The sequence below is a fragment of the Salvelinus sp. IW2-2015 genome, linkage group LG35 (assembly GCF_002910315.2).
Source record: "Salvelinus sp. IW2-2015 linkage group LG35, ASM291031v2, whole genome shotgun sequence".
Taxonomy (NCBI): Eukaryota; Metazoa; Chordata; class Actinopteri; order Salmoniformes; family Salmonidae; genus Salvelinus; species Salvelinus sp. IW2-2015.
The window spans coordinates 123,368-137,269 of NC_036874.1; the positions used below are offsets into that span (position 1 = coordinate 123,368).

The 13,902-nt window shown below is 43.9% G+C and overlaps 1 protein-coding gene across 2 annotated transcripts in view; it reads right to left on the minus strand.

Moving 5' to 3' along the window:
- The window catches only part of shc1 (SHC (Src homology 2 domain containing) transforming protein 1), a 40,390-nt gene that overhangs the window by 25,498 nt on the left and 990 nt on the right, over positions 1-13,902 (minus strand). The gene's annotated exons all lie outside the window — the stretch shown is intronic.

Genomic DNA, 13,902 nt, shown 5'->3' on the forward strand with positions numbered 1-13,902 from the left:
TTGTTTGTTGAAGAGATAGATGGGATAAAGAGGAGAGGGGATAAAGAGAGAGGGGAGAAAGGCCCAAGGATAGAAGAGGACAGGCGGCGCATAGAAGAGAGAGAGGGAGTAAGAGAGAGAGGGAGGATGAAAGAGAGGAGAGGGAAAAGAGAAGAGAGGGAGTAAGAAGAGAGAGGAGGGAAGAAGAGAGAGAGAGGGAGAAAGAGAGAGGTGAGGATAGAAGAAGAGAGAGGGAGTAGAAGGAGAGAGAGGGATGAAGGAGAGAGGGATGAGAAGAGAGAGAGAGAGGAAAAGAGAGAGAGGGAGTAAAGAGAGAGAGAGGATAGAGAAGAGGAGAGAGGATGAGAGAGAGAGAGAGGGAGAGAGAGAGAGAGGAGGAAGAGAGAGAAGAGGGATAGAAAGAGAGAGAGGGATAAGATGAGAGGATAGAAAGAGGAGGAAGAGAGAGGGATGAGAGGAAAAGAAGAGGAGGAGATAAACTGAGGAGATAAAGATGACGAGCACTGGAACCTAAAAACAGCAAGTGAAGAGAGAGAGGAATAAAAAGCAGGAGGGATGAATAAGAGAGAGGAATAAAAAGCAGGAGGGATAAAAGAGAGAGATTTTCCCTGCCAGAATTGGTGTCTGGCCATAGATCAGCAGGTCTTAACAGAACTTTGCACTATTAAGCTCTGCAGATAATCTAACTCTGTCTGTCGTATCGACCGTGTCATCTGGCTGTTGTCGTGTGGTGTGTGTGATCAGATGTGTGCGTGTGTGTCTCCTTCTTCTGAGCTCTACTCGTTGGCAGCTGATAGGGTTTTTATGGGCCCGTGTCAGGCAAGAGAGGCTAGTGAGTCTACTGCCCCGACAGACACGCTGAAACGCGCACACACACACACCACAGACTCACACACTCTGTGTGCCATTTACAGGCAGTAGAGTAGGTTTCTACTCCAACACGTGCAAAACACAGACACAATGATTAAGGCCCCTTGATGCAGTAACTCATACCACCTGAGTGTCCTGTGTCAATAGACAATCACATTCTGAGGTTGTATGTGGAATCTCCAGGGTGCTCAAAGATGAACAACTGGACTTAAGTGCCATGCTACATTAGTTGACATGCTGATGTGCTCAAACAGCATTTTTCAGAACAGGTGCTGGCATACTTGATCACAAAAATCCTTTTTGATTCTGTCTATTGGAAAGTGGCATTCATTTCTGTGGATTGAAAGTCATAAAATGTTGTTAAGACTGACGCGCGTAGACACGAACAACTCTGAGTATCACTCCATCAGTGTGCTGGGTTAGACTCTTAGAGAGTGATCCCCTCTGATCTTCAATTGCTCCTCTTGCTGCTCTCCTCTGTCTTGTAGATGAAGGTGTTTCTTGCGCAGTGTCTGCCGGACTGCCTGACAATGACGGGAGGGAATAAAACAGGGCGGACACGGACAGACACGAAGGTCACTGAGAGGAAAGAAAGACGAGCGTGTTTTTGAGTGAGAGACAAATATACAGAGAAAAGAGAGAATGAACCACCGTTGTTGTTCAGACTGAAATCACACCAGAGAGTGTGGACTTGTTAGAGAAACACTGAAATAACATTGAACATCTCAGATCCATGATTGGAGCTGGTCCCTAAAAACTAAGTACACTCACTTCCGGAGTGAATCTCTCAAGTTCGAATGACGATACCAACTCCAACCCTTTTCTCCCTCCCCCTTCCACCCCCGCAACCCCCCTCACCCTCCTGGGCTACCTCCTCCCTCTCCTCCTCCTCTCTCACCCCCATCTCTGCACTTCTCTCTCCCCTCAGCTTGTCCTCTCCTATCCTCTCCTGGAATCCCTCTCTCCTCCTCCACACKGTTTTCTGTGCCTCYCTCAGTAGCCGCTGCACTTCCTCCTTCTCTCGCTCCACCACTTCCTGCCTTCTCTTCCAAATGATCTCTCGCTCCCCCTCTCCCCGCCCCTCGTCTCCTTTCCCGTTCTCCAGACTGTCCTCTTAAACAGTCCCTCTACTTTAAAGATTGTCTGTCTCTCTCCACACTCACTCACTCTGTAACTACAGCCAGAGTCTATACAATGCACATAACCTAGTAACAGACACCACTAGATAAGAAAAAGACCAATAGATAAGAAAACACCAGATGCTGGGCTTGTCCCTGACTGAAGTTTCTGATATGGCTAAAASAGTAGGTAGAGCTGTTCTAGAACATTGCTGCCCTGGTTAGAGTGGATACGTTCTGGAGCACCATAGCATCAGAAGTGCTAGAGTTGGAGAAGTTGCCTTTTTCTGGTTACAGAAACAGTGACACACACAGTGGTGATGTAACAAGAGAKAATGTAGGTCATTGGCTGATGACACCACCGGTGGGATTGTTTTGATGACAATGAGACCTGAATGGTACTGGAGGCTTGTTAGAGAACTCAATCACCCAGTCATTACACTCAATTAAACCTCCCTCCCCTCTCTCTCGCTCTCCTCACTGATACAACAGAAACAGTCTTGTTTAAACAAGCCAATAGTCAGTTACCTGAGAGAAGCATGTGTATTTCTTGACACAGTATGGTMCAGTACTAGCCTAACTAGAAACACAGGAGCTAACTACAGTCCGAACAATCTGCATAGTCCATCCAAAGAGAAAACTAAAGTTGTCTTACATGAACAGTCTCCAGCTGCAAGACACAACTCACAGAAGTGAATAGTGGAGGTTGAACCTGTAATATAACTCCAGGGGCTTGTCAGCTCACATATCAGTGTTGTTTCCAGCACTTTACACATGTTCTAACCATTACTCTGCCAGGTTTGACCCACTGAGATAAAACTTTGTAACAGATTGACAATTTGGCACCAAAAGTTTCACGATGATACCAGAGAAAGTAGACTTTCAACAACAAGCGCTAACGGCTAAAGCCCTGTATGTTTGGAAGCAGAGGGTTACCAGCTAGCCGTTTGATTTTGGCTGCCTAGCAACAGACAGAGGGAYGCTCACTCGATCACACCAGTCTAGCACCAGAGGGTCTGTCTACGGAGCCTGCCACAGCACTCGCTAACTAACGTCTCCTCCCAGACAGAGAGCACCAGAACACATCAGGATACAGACTGGGATTAGCTATGAAGTGCTATGCAGGGGCTATGAAGGGCTTTTAAGGTCTTACGACAGCCTACGGCAGGCTCTTAGCACAGCCTAAGTGTCTTTGCATAACTACAAAARTCTTCCATTATAGTCTATGCTCTAATGTCTATTTGTCCTAGTGCTGTAGCACTACCAGTGGAATGCTAACTGCAGGCTAGATGGTCAGATTGCGACGGTCAATTAGTGGCTGTAGCCAACGTGTCCCGTGTCGCTCACCTGGTGGAGCATTAGGCTTGCAACGCCAGGGTTGTGGGTTCGATTCCTACAGGGGACCAGTACGAACAAGTATGCACTCACAACTCTAAGTCGCTCTGGAAAAGAGTGTGTGCTAAATGACTAAAATATAAATGTCAACACGGATGAACGTATAGAGTTGCGTTCAATTGTGAAACGCTAGCAACACTCACTTACAGTGACGAGATGTCACAAACATAGCCAACGAGTCAGTTAGCAAACATACATAGGTTAACACTAGTTAACTAGTGTTAACTAGTACAGCAGGTTTAACCCTCGCCCTGCCAGATGTTAGTGCACAGAATAAAACACAGTGTAGGTCAGACGAGTGCAGAGTACAGCGCCCTCTACCTGAGGAGATGTCCTGATTCTCCTACACACAGATAGAAAACAAACAACAAGTAGAGAAAGGCACCACTACACTAACACATAAACAACACACAGTTGACAATACCAGTTAAGACTACACAGTTCCACAGCTGTACAAAGTGAATGTCCACATACAGTATCAGTAGAATCATCTGATTATAATCCAGATTAGTCCAGTCATTTCTGACATCGGCTTGGTATACCTGTCCTGGTCAGGACGCTAGTTACAAGTGAATATGGCTAATATGGCAAAGATGGCAGAGCACAAGCTAAAGAGAGAGAACGAGAGATACATCTCCTGGCAAACCAGTAAGAACACTGCATCAAATTCAGTCTAGAATTCTAGACAGAGCCTACATTTACATAAATAGGTTAGAGGTTCTACACACTAACATCCCACCAGTAGTGTAGACTGTTTCTCCTGGTTATCACCACCAGACCAGTAGTCTGGTCCTGTCTAGACTGTTTCCCACCACTAGTCTGGTCCTGTCTGGACTGTTTCTCCTGGTTATCACCACCCCACCAGTAGTCTGGTCCTGTCTAGGACTGTTTCTCCTGTCGTCACCACCCTAGACAGACACGTATAGAAAGAACAGCACCAGTGTTTGAAAATAAGAGAAAAAGACTCAAAAAACTTTACATCTCAGTCTGTCTCCGACTGCGGCGGATGCAATGGCCGTGCAACAGACATTAAAAGAGAAGCCTGCTCAGGATCTATATTGAGAAAATCCTGACAGCCAGAAACATCTCAGACAAAGAGATAAGACTTTTCCACAAATCAGAGCCCAGGAGCAGCTAAGCAGAGCTGAGACGCACCATTACGGTCTTTAACATCTAACTGGAGAAACTACAGCCGTCGGGCCAGCCAGAGACTCCTGGAGGGATCAATACCACTCAGGAAATTATCAAAGTTTGGCCCACGTCGCACCGGCCATATAAAACCAAATCAATGTTGACATCCCAACCTGGCTGATTCCAGACTCTGGCTAGGACACATGGATTAACACAAACATATATTGCTTCAGAGGATGAAATACTTTCATATATGATAGTCAATATTAATATCAATAAACTTTACTAATCACAAAAGCTAACACTTTAGAAAAGAATTGCATAAAACAACAACCTGGATGTTTTCCTTACAGTCCTAACTGTTAGGTAAGTAAAGACAAAGGTGGTGATTGTATAATAATCTGCAGAGCAGGTTTTTTTCCACCTATAATTGTTTATTTTACAAAACAAAATGTAATTTTTTTGTTTTGAGTTGTGAATAAATTCCTTGAGAACTCTTCCTTGCTTCAAGAGTGAATGAAAAATGTTAAACAATTGTTCCTTATTTTGGGTTAGACAGAGTAGAGTGATTATCCGTAGCATGGTATTAACAGAGCTCCATATTCACATCAGAACCATATTCATGTTTAAACACCCTTCTCTCTCCTCTCTTCCACTCGTTTAAATCACAAAGTCATTGCCAGATTGCATATCCTCTCCACCTATCCTCCCCCGCTTGTCCCCTCTCTTCCCCGTCTCAGCGGAATGTGAAACAGCAAAACGGCAGGGCTGAACAACGCACTCCTTCATTTGTCTTCCTCTCCTCCTCTTGCTTTGCTCTCTCATCCCCCTTTGCTTCTTCCAGCTCTGTCTGAGTGAGAGACGAGCCCGCTTCTATCCTCTCCTTCTCCCTCTCTGTCTATCTGTCTGTCTGGGTGATGCCGCCTCCTCTCTCTCTCTCTCATCGCGCTGCTGCTTTTTCCTCTGTCTCATCCGCTCACCCTCTTCCCCTCGCTCCTTTCCATTTCCCTCCCTCCCTCCTCCCATTTCTTCTCCCTCCTTCCATTTCCTTTCCCTCCCTCCTTCCATTCCTTTCCCTACCTCCTTCCATTTCCCTCCCCTTTCCCTCATTTCCCTCCCCTTTCCCTCCATTTCCCTCTCTCTCCCCTTTTCCCCTCTCCCACTTTGCAGTCTAAATCATTTAACAGTATATGCACGCGTGTGCACTGAGCGTTGCGCTCTCCCACACACACACACACTAGGGAGACAACGGGATGGATGGAGGAGGGGAAGGAGAGAGGGATGGATGGAGGAGGGGATGGAGATAGTAGAGCCCACATGGGCTGTTTCCCCTCTAAAAGGCTCCTCCCCCTTATTCCTGTTTGGTAACCTGAGAACCAGAGGGAGAGATTGAATTGAGATGGAGGGAAAGAGAAAAGAGGAGGGAAACAGACAGAGGAAGAGAGGGAGGGGAGAGTCTCTCTCTCTCGACACAGACAGACAGACAGACAGACAGACAGACAGACAGACAGACAGACAGACAGACAGACAGACAGACAGACAGACAGACAGACCAGAGATGCAGGCTGATGAGGGCATTGATGTACACGGCCAAATATGGACACTTAACCTGACAATGCCAAGCAGCTACTGTACCACTTGAGTTCACCGCTGGTAAAGAACAGGTTATTATCTCACAAACAGGACAGTAACAACAGAAACAATACACTTGATGTGGCTGTCAAGATACATATTCTTCAAGTCTTAAAAAGAAAAGAGAAAACCAAAGTGATCAGTGGACCAAGTGAGAACCGAGATTCAGACAGAAACACAGAAGATCTAGAACTGCAGAACCGCTAGAGAGACAGAATCAGGGAGAGAACCACAGAACCCACGTCAACACCTCAGCGTTACCCACAGAGAGAGTGATTGTTGAACGCACACCCACAGTATGATGACACCGTTCACCATACAGATCACAGCGGTATACAGAGTGATTGTTGAACGCACACACAGCAACCCCACACCAGGCCCTGCACCAGCGTAACACACACACACACACACACACACATATATATATATATATATATATATATATATATAGCTCTAAATGGCTTAGACAGACAAATAAACAATGTCCTTTACAGCAGGGAGATGCTGACAGTGGGAGGAGCAACCAGCAACCCATATGCCTCTGTGTGTGTGTCTCAAGTTCTTACCACGTATTCCATGGGACAACACTGACTGCCTGTGAGTGTCTGTAACCCTAAAAACACCAAGCGCACATCAGCACACGGTACACACACTCTTAACCAATCACTGTGCGTTGTACATGTAGCGAATCATAGTTCTCCTAAAGGATCCCCTCACAAACACTTGGAGCATGCATTGCTACCGGGATCAGCTGTGGAGAGTCATGTGACTTCCTTGCTCAGGTGAGCGCAAAGGTACACACACACNCCTCACAAACACTTGGAGCATGCATTGCTACCGGGATCAGCTGTGGAGAGTCATGTGACTTCCTTGCTCAGGTGAGCGCAAAGGTACACACACACACACACGTTAGGCAAGCTGTTTTTGTATCCCCACATACCAAAGACTGTGTGTATTAGAGGTCGACCGATTAATCGGAATGGCCGATTAATTAGGGCCGATTTCAAGTTTTCATTACAATCGGTAATCCGTATTTTTGGACACCGATATGGCCAATTTTTTTTTTACTAGTCCAACGCTCTAACCACCTGCCTTACATTGCACTCCACGAGGAGCCTGCGTGGCAGGCTGACTACCTGTTACGTGAGGGCAGCAAGAAGCCAAGGTAAGTTGCTAGCTAGCATTAAACTTATCTTATAAAAAACAATCAATCTTAACATAATCACTAGTTAACTACACATGGTTGATGATATTACTAGTTTATCTAGCGTGTCCTGTGTTGCATATAGTCGATGCGCCTACTTCGACAAATGGTGATGATTTTAACAAGCGCATTTGCGAAGAAAGCACTGTCGTTGCACCAATGTACCTAACCATAAACATCAATGCCTTTCTTTAAAATTAATACACAAGTTTATATTTTTAAACCTGCATATTTAGTTAATATTGCCTGCTAACATGAATTTCTTATAATTGGGGAAATTGTGTCACTTCTCTTGCGTTCCGTGCAAGCAGTCAGGGTATACGCAGCAGTTTGGGCCGCCTGGCTCATTGCGAACTGTGTGAAGTCCATTTATTCCTAACAAAGGCCGTAATTAATTTGCCAGAATTGTACATAATTATGACATAACATTGAAGGTCGTACAATGTAACAGCAATATTTAGACTTAGGGATGCCATCTGTTAGATAAAATACGGAACGGTTCTGTATTTCACTGAAAGAATAAACGTTTTGTTTTCGAAATGATAGTTTCCGGATTCAACCATTTTAATGACCAAAGGCTCGTATTTCTGTGTGTTATTATGTTATAATTAAGTCTATGATTTGATAGAGCAGTCTGACTGAGCAATGGTAGGCAGCAGCAGGCTCGTAAGCATTCATTCAAACAGCACTTTTGTGCGTTTGCCATCAGCTATTGCGCTGTTTATGATTTCAAGCTTATCAACTCCCGAGATTAGGCTGGTGTAACCGATGTGAAATGGCTAGCTAGTTAGCGGGGTGCACGCTAATAGCGTTTCAAACGTCACTCGCTCTGATACTTGGAGTAGTTGTTCCCCTTACTCTGCATGGGTAACGCTGCTTCGAGGGTGGCTGTTGTCGATGTGTTCCTGGTTCGAGCCCAGGTAGGAGCGAGGAGAGGGACAGAAGCTATACTGTTACACTGGCAATACTAAAGTGCCTATAAGAACATCCAATAGTCAAATGTATATGAAATACAAATCATATAGAGAGAAATAGTCCTATAATTCCTATAATAACTACAACCTAAAACATCTTACCTGGGAATATTGAAGACTCATGTTAATAGCTTTCATATGTTCTCATGTTCTGAGCAAGGAACTTAAACGTTAGCATTCTTACATGACACATATTGCACTTTTACTTTTTTCTCCAACACTTTGTTTTTGCATTATTTAAACCAAATTGAACATGTTTCATTATTTATTTGAGGCTAAATTGATTTGATTTATGTATTATATTAAATAAAAATAAGTGTTCATTCAGTATTGTTGTAATTGTCATTATTACAAATAAATAAATAAATGTAAAAAAAAAAATTGGCCGATTAATCGGTATCAGCTTTTTTTGGTCTTCCAATAATCGGTATCGGCATTGAAAAATCATAAATCGGTCGACCTCTAGTGTGTATTGAGCCTGTTCGGACACACATTGTGGAATGCAAGGAATTACTAACAGGAACTAGTCAAATAAATCCAGACAACAGCTTTCCTTCCCAAAATCTGTCATAAGTGTACACACACGCACAACATATAACCGTGTCAGGTGGTGTGTTGGGAATGTGACACAACAGGTCCAGAAATAGTCAGGTTATTGAGGGTATATCAATGTGATTAGGGGGTGGTATGGACATTAGATTAGCCAGGCCTTCAGCATTCAGCAGKCCCAACCACCTGACCGACCAGTTAACAGTTCTACATGTGAGACAAACAGATAGGGGGAAACAAAACGAAACTCTCTCCCTTCCGCTCTCCTCGATTTATTCTCACTCTTTCCGCTCTCCTTCCTTCACTTACTCTTGTCTGTTTCCCTTTCTCTCTTTTGTCTGCTCTCTCTGATTGATTTTCTCTTTTCTTCTCAGGTTCTCCAAGTCTGTCCCCTCCTCTATCCCTCAATACCAAATACTGTAAAACTTCAATTAATATCCCAGGTGTTTATTTGCTTTAAATCACTGAACACAACCGGCGCTTATTAGAGACAGGCTTCTATTTGAGCCAGGCGTCTATTTCCTTAACGCACACAGCTCTTGCTCAATAAAATGTTGAAAAGACTACCACACTGATTGTGACCAGTATAAACATTGTAATAACAAATCCATCGCAGATCAGACATGCAAAGACTAGGCTGCCTATCATACACCCCCGATTTCACGTTTCAGCACCATTATCTCACTCACTCTTGTATCCACCGTAGTGGTGCCGACCATGTCAAACCACACTGCCGTCTCATCCATGGCTCTCCTTTATCTTCTTTTGAACAATCTTTACTGTACTCACTGAAGTTCACTCGTAAACAATTACATTTAGACACAGCATTTATTTGAAACAGGTGTTTATTTGCTGGAATGTGTGCCGCTGCCCGGCTATTAAAAAGGGACAGGCAGTCTGAAAGTAAAGTTTTTTTTATTGCCGACTCACATACTTAGCTACTCTCAGACTCAAAACACACACACATTCCCATTCTGCCTGCCTCCTGTCCTGACCACACTGGGTTCCACTCCTATCAGCTAAAAACAAGAAGAAGCAGCTCCAGTGGGCACACGATCACCAACACTGGACAACTGAGGAGTGGAAACATCACCTGGAACGTGACAGCCAGTTCAGTTTACTGTTGTGGCCTGGTCAGTCCACAGACCTCAACCCAATAGAGCATATTTAGGATGAGATGGAACGGGCCGTTCACAGCATGTATGTACCGCTGTCCAATCTGCAGCAACTGCATGATGCCATGACGCCAACATGGACCAACATCCCTGTGGAACGTTTCCGACACCTTGTAGAATGTCCCAAAGAATTCAGGCTGTTCTGGAGGCAAAGGGGGTCTGACCCGGTACTAGATGGGTGTACCTAATAATCTGTCTGGTGAGTGTTTTAACCTGGGTGTAAAAATGTATATACAGTACCAGTCAAAAGTTTGGACACTCCTACTCATTATTTTCTTTATTTTTACTATTTTCTACATTGTAGAATAATGGCGTTATTTCATAGTTTTGATGTCTTCACTAAGAGTGCGCAAAGCTATCATATATAAACCAAAGATTCTCAGGGCAGTCACTGCTAGAATTGATTGAATAACAAGATATCTATCTCCCATCAGTCTCTCTCCATCTCTTCTCCCCATGTCCCTCTCCCTTCTGTGTTGCTGCTTTGATGAATATTAACCAATTTTACAGGTCCCCATAAATGCTGTACACACAAACGCACGCGCACACACCTTACTGTCCAGAACAGGCCTTAACGGAGATCAATACTTTACAACACACAGGACAGGTCTGTCCTGTCCAAATCTATACAGACTCGCTCTGACTCACAGCCTCATGGCCCACATAAATTGGATATTTCAAGACAACAGCCCAAAGAAACCTAGAGTCGTATCACTTTATTCACAAACATACTGGTATGGTAGACAGAGAACTCCTTCACCACTGCTCTGACTACAGGCTCAGCCAGCCAGGGGAACTATTAGTGTGTAACACTACAAAGAATGCACACCATAGGGAACTCAGTGTAACACTTTACAGAGAAACAATAAGAAATCCCTGGAAACTGTAGCCTCTGGGCCAGAGCAGGATATGAGACTGAAACAGTTTCCTTTTAACCTCACAAACCTCCCACACAGAGGTCACACCACACAGACCCAATGCCTTGAACCTAGGATGGCAGAAAACAGAATTAGGCACAGAGATGTCATAAAGGAGACGGGAGCTAACCAGTCTATTCATTTCATTCGGTTCCATTCAGTGGACAGGAGTTCCTTTCGCTCCCTGTTCATATGTACTCCTGTTAATAACATCAGACATTAGGATTGTGCCTCTCTAACTGTGCTGACCAAATGTGACCGACAGGAAGCATCAGTATATTACTGGCCTGAGTATGAAGCATGTGCAACTACTGGCCTGAGTATGAAGCATGTGCAACCCTGATAAAGCTCCCTGCTTTGTATCACAAAAAATCTAATAATCTATGAATAGTGGTATCATAATAATTACTTTGGGACTTAATTAGTATATATGCCATTTAAAAGACACTTTTATGCAAAGCGACTTACAGTTAGTTATATGTACATCAAGTAAATACTAGTGGAACTTTAGTTTAAATGTATCTATGTGTGAGTGAATCTGTCTGCAGCTCAGCATGTAGTCTAAGTGTCTATGTGAAGTGAGTAGGAGGCAGACCAGGGCTGCAGGGCAGGAAGTGGAGCTCAGGTCTCACCATCTCTTCCGCTACGTTGTAAGAGACGGACAACCACACACTGAGACCCAGATAACTGCTCCTACAGTGTTTCCACCCACGCTGAAAACTATTTGGGTCCACAATTAAGTGTTACAGTGAAAGACCCAAATAAGTCAAAGGTCATACATATGAATGTTCTTAAAACCATGGAAACAAAACCTCTTCTCGATGCAGATAAGCTGCTGCTGCTCACAACAGCTGAAACAGTATCTTGCCAGCTAAMACAGAGCAGTATCTAGCCAGCTGCTTGGCTTTTTTCTCTGGCAGTGAGCTACATGTCAGACACTGCCTCATATTGATACACAAAYTGACGCTGAGTGAAATCCAAGACTGTTGCCAATTGCAACTAAGGGCTGGCACATGTGCGCACACATGCATACGTGCACTCGCTCGCACACACTTAATTTTGAGCGGAGATACACACACCTGTCTGACAAATCAAAAGGGAGTTAACGAAAGGTGTCACCCAGCCAAGCTTATCACACAGACAGGACTGATTRGTTCTGCTTTTGATTGATAGGGTCTGCATTAGATTGGGCAGACCCTGTTTGATTGAGAGGGTCTGAGGTGGATTGTGAAGCTCTGTGTCAGACAGGATGTCTTTGATTGACAGATAGACTAATAGATTCGTTGGTAGTTTGTGTGTGTGTGTGTACGTTTCTATCACTGACATTTCTGTCTCTCAGAGTGTATTATCCCCAGGCCCAGCCATGCAGCAGTCACTCAAGCCTTCCTCCTCTTCATCACCATCAGAGAGATAACCCACTGACAGTGAGTTTAAGGAGTGTGTGAGAGTGTGATATGGGAGCTGGGCATATTATGAAGCAGTCTGTTCAGACACATAGGCCTACCTTTATCCACTCCATCCCTGACCCCTATCTGTCTGGGGTGTCTCCAAACCATCAGAGTGGTCTACTATGATTAAACCTAGATCTACTCAGGGTTTTCTAAAGCTAGCCAGCTTTAGTCACATTCCAGCTCATGCTTCATCCGTACTACAACCGTGGATATTGCTTATATGCCTGCTGCTAACTCTAGCAGGCTTGTAACTGCGCATGCATGTCACACGTGTCTGGTCGAACGCCAAACTTTTCATTGAGACAAGGCTGAAACATCCATCCATGGGCGAGTCAGTACCACGTCTTAATTTGTGCAAAATGAAAAGAGTTATGCTGCAATTTCAGCAGGCTGTGGTGTAAAATAGGCTTGTTGAAGTGCCATCTTTATTTTATTACCGTTAATGCCTTCTTTAGTGTGCTTATCAATACACAAGCACCTTTCCCCCACTCCTATCCATATAATAATTGTATTAAGTTATACACACATTTTACTTGATTTTATTGGTCTTTAACTCGTGACACTTCATTCAGGATACATGGAGTTAACCCTGAGTAAGCCTGCCCAGGGGCAGGTTAGTTCTGGATTTGTTGCCATAGAAATGTACCTGGCTAAAAGGTGAGCCACTGTCGTGGTACCAGTTATCCCGAGTTGAACTCAAGAGTTGACCAAAGTTACCTCGCTAACTCCTCAAACCACATACGTAGTATAGGGCTCAGGACCAGGCCAGCTGTCGAACAACAGTAGTCCCATCACAGACTGAGGTGTAGGTAACCATAACAACTGTGTGTGTTTACGTATCTGGCCACACCAATACAGCCCGAATCATAGGCTAATGAATGGCCCAGAATCACAGCTTGTTGTTGAATGTTCTGTAAGGCACGTATCCAACTACAGAACACTGTTTTAGTCAAGAGATTGTTACAGATGATTTAAATGATCATTGTTGTCTGAAACAAATAGTTACACTTCCATGACAATCTAGAACCTAGACCTATTGAAACATTAAATCATCTCCATGACAATCTAGAACCTAGACCTATTGAAACATTAAATCATTCCTGCCATGACAATCTAGAACCTAGACCTATTGAAACATTAAATCATCTCCATGACAATCTAGAACCTAGACCTATTGAAACATTAAATAAGTCTCCATGAGAATGCCATCTTGACAATATGCTAAAGATCTATATTGCACATCACAGAAATGTAGTTTAATCCTAACTTCTGATTAGGTTGCTGAAAAAGAACTAGAGCATTTACAGAAAGCCAAAACCAGCCTGTTTAGTCAGACTTTAGATTCAGTTTCTCTAAACCTGTGTGGTAACACTGGGATTCATTTAGTAATATTCTTGCATTAACATGTTTTTACATAGTAAAAATGGTAGAATACTTTCCATTGCATAGTAGGTCTTGTGGAGCTTACATAAGCGGAATAGTGATC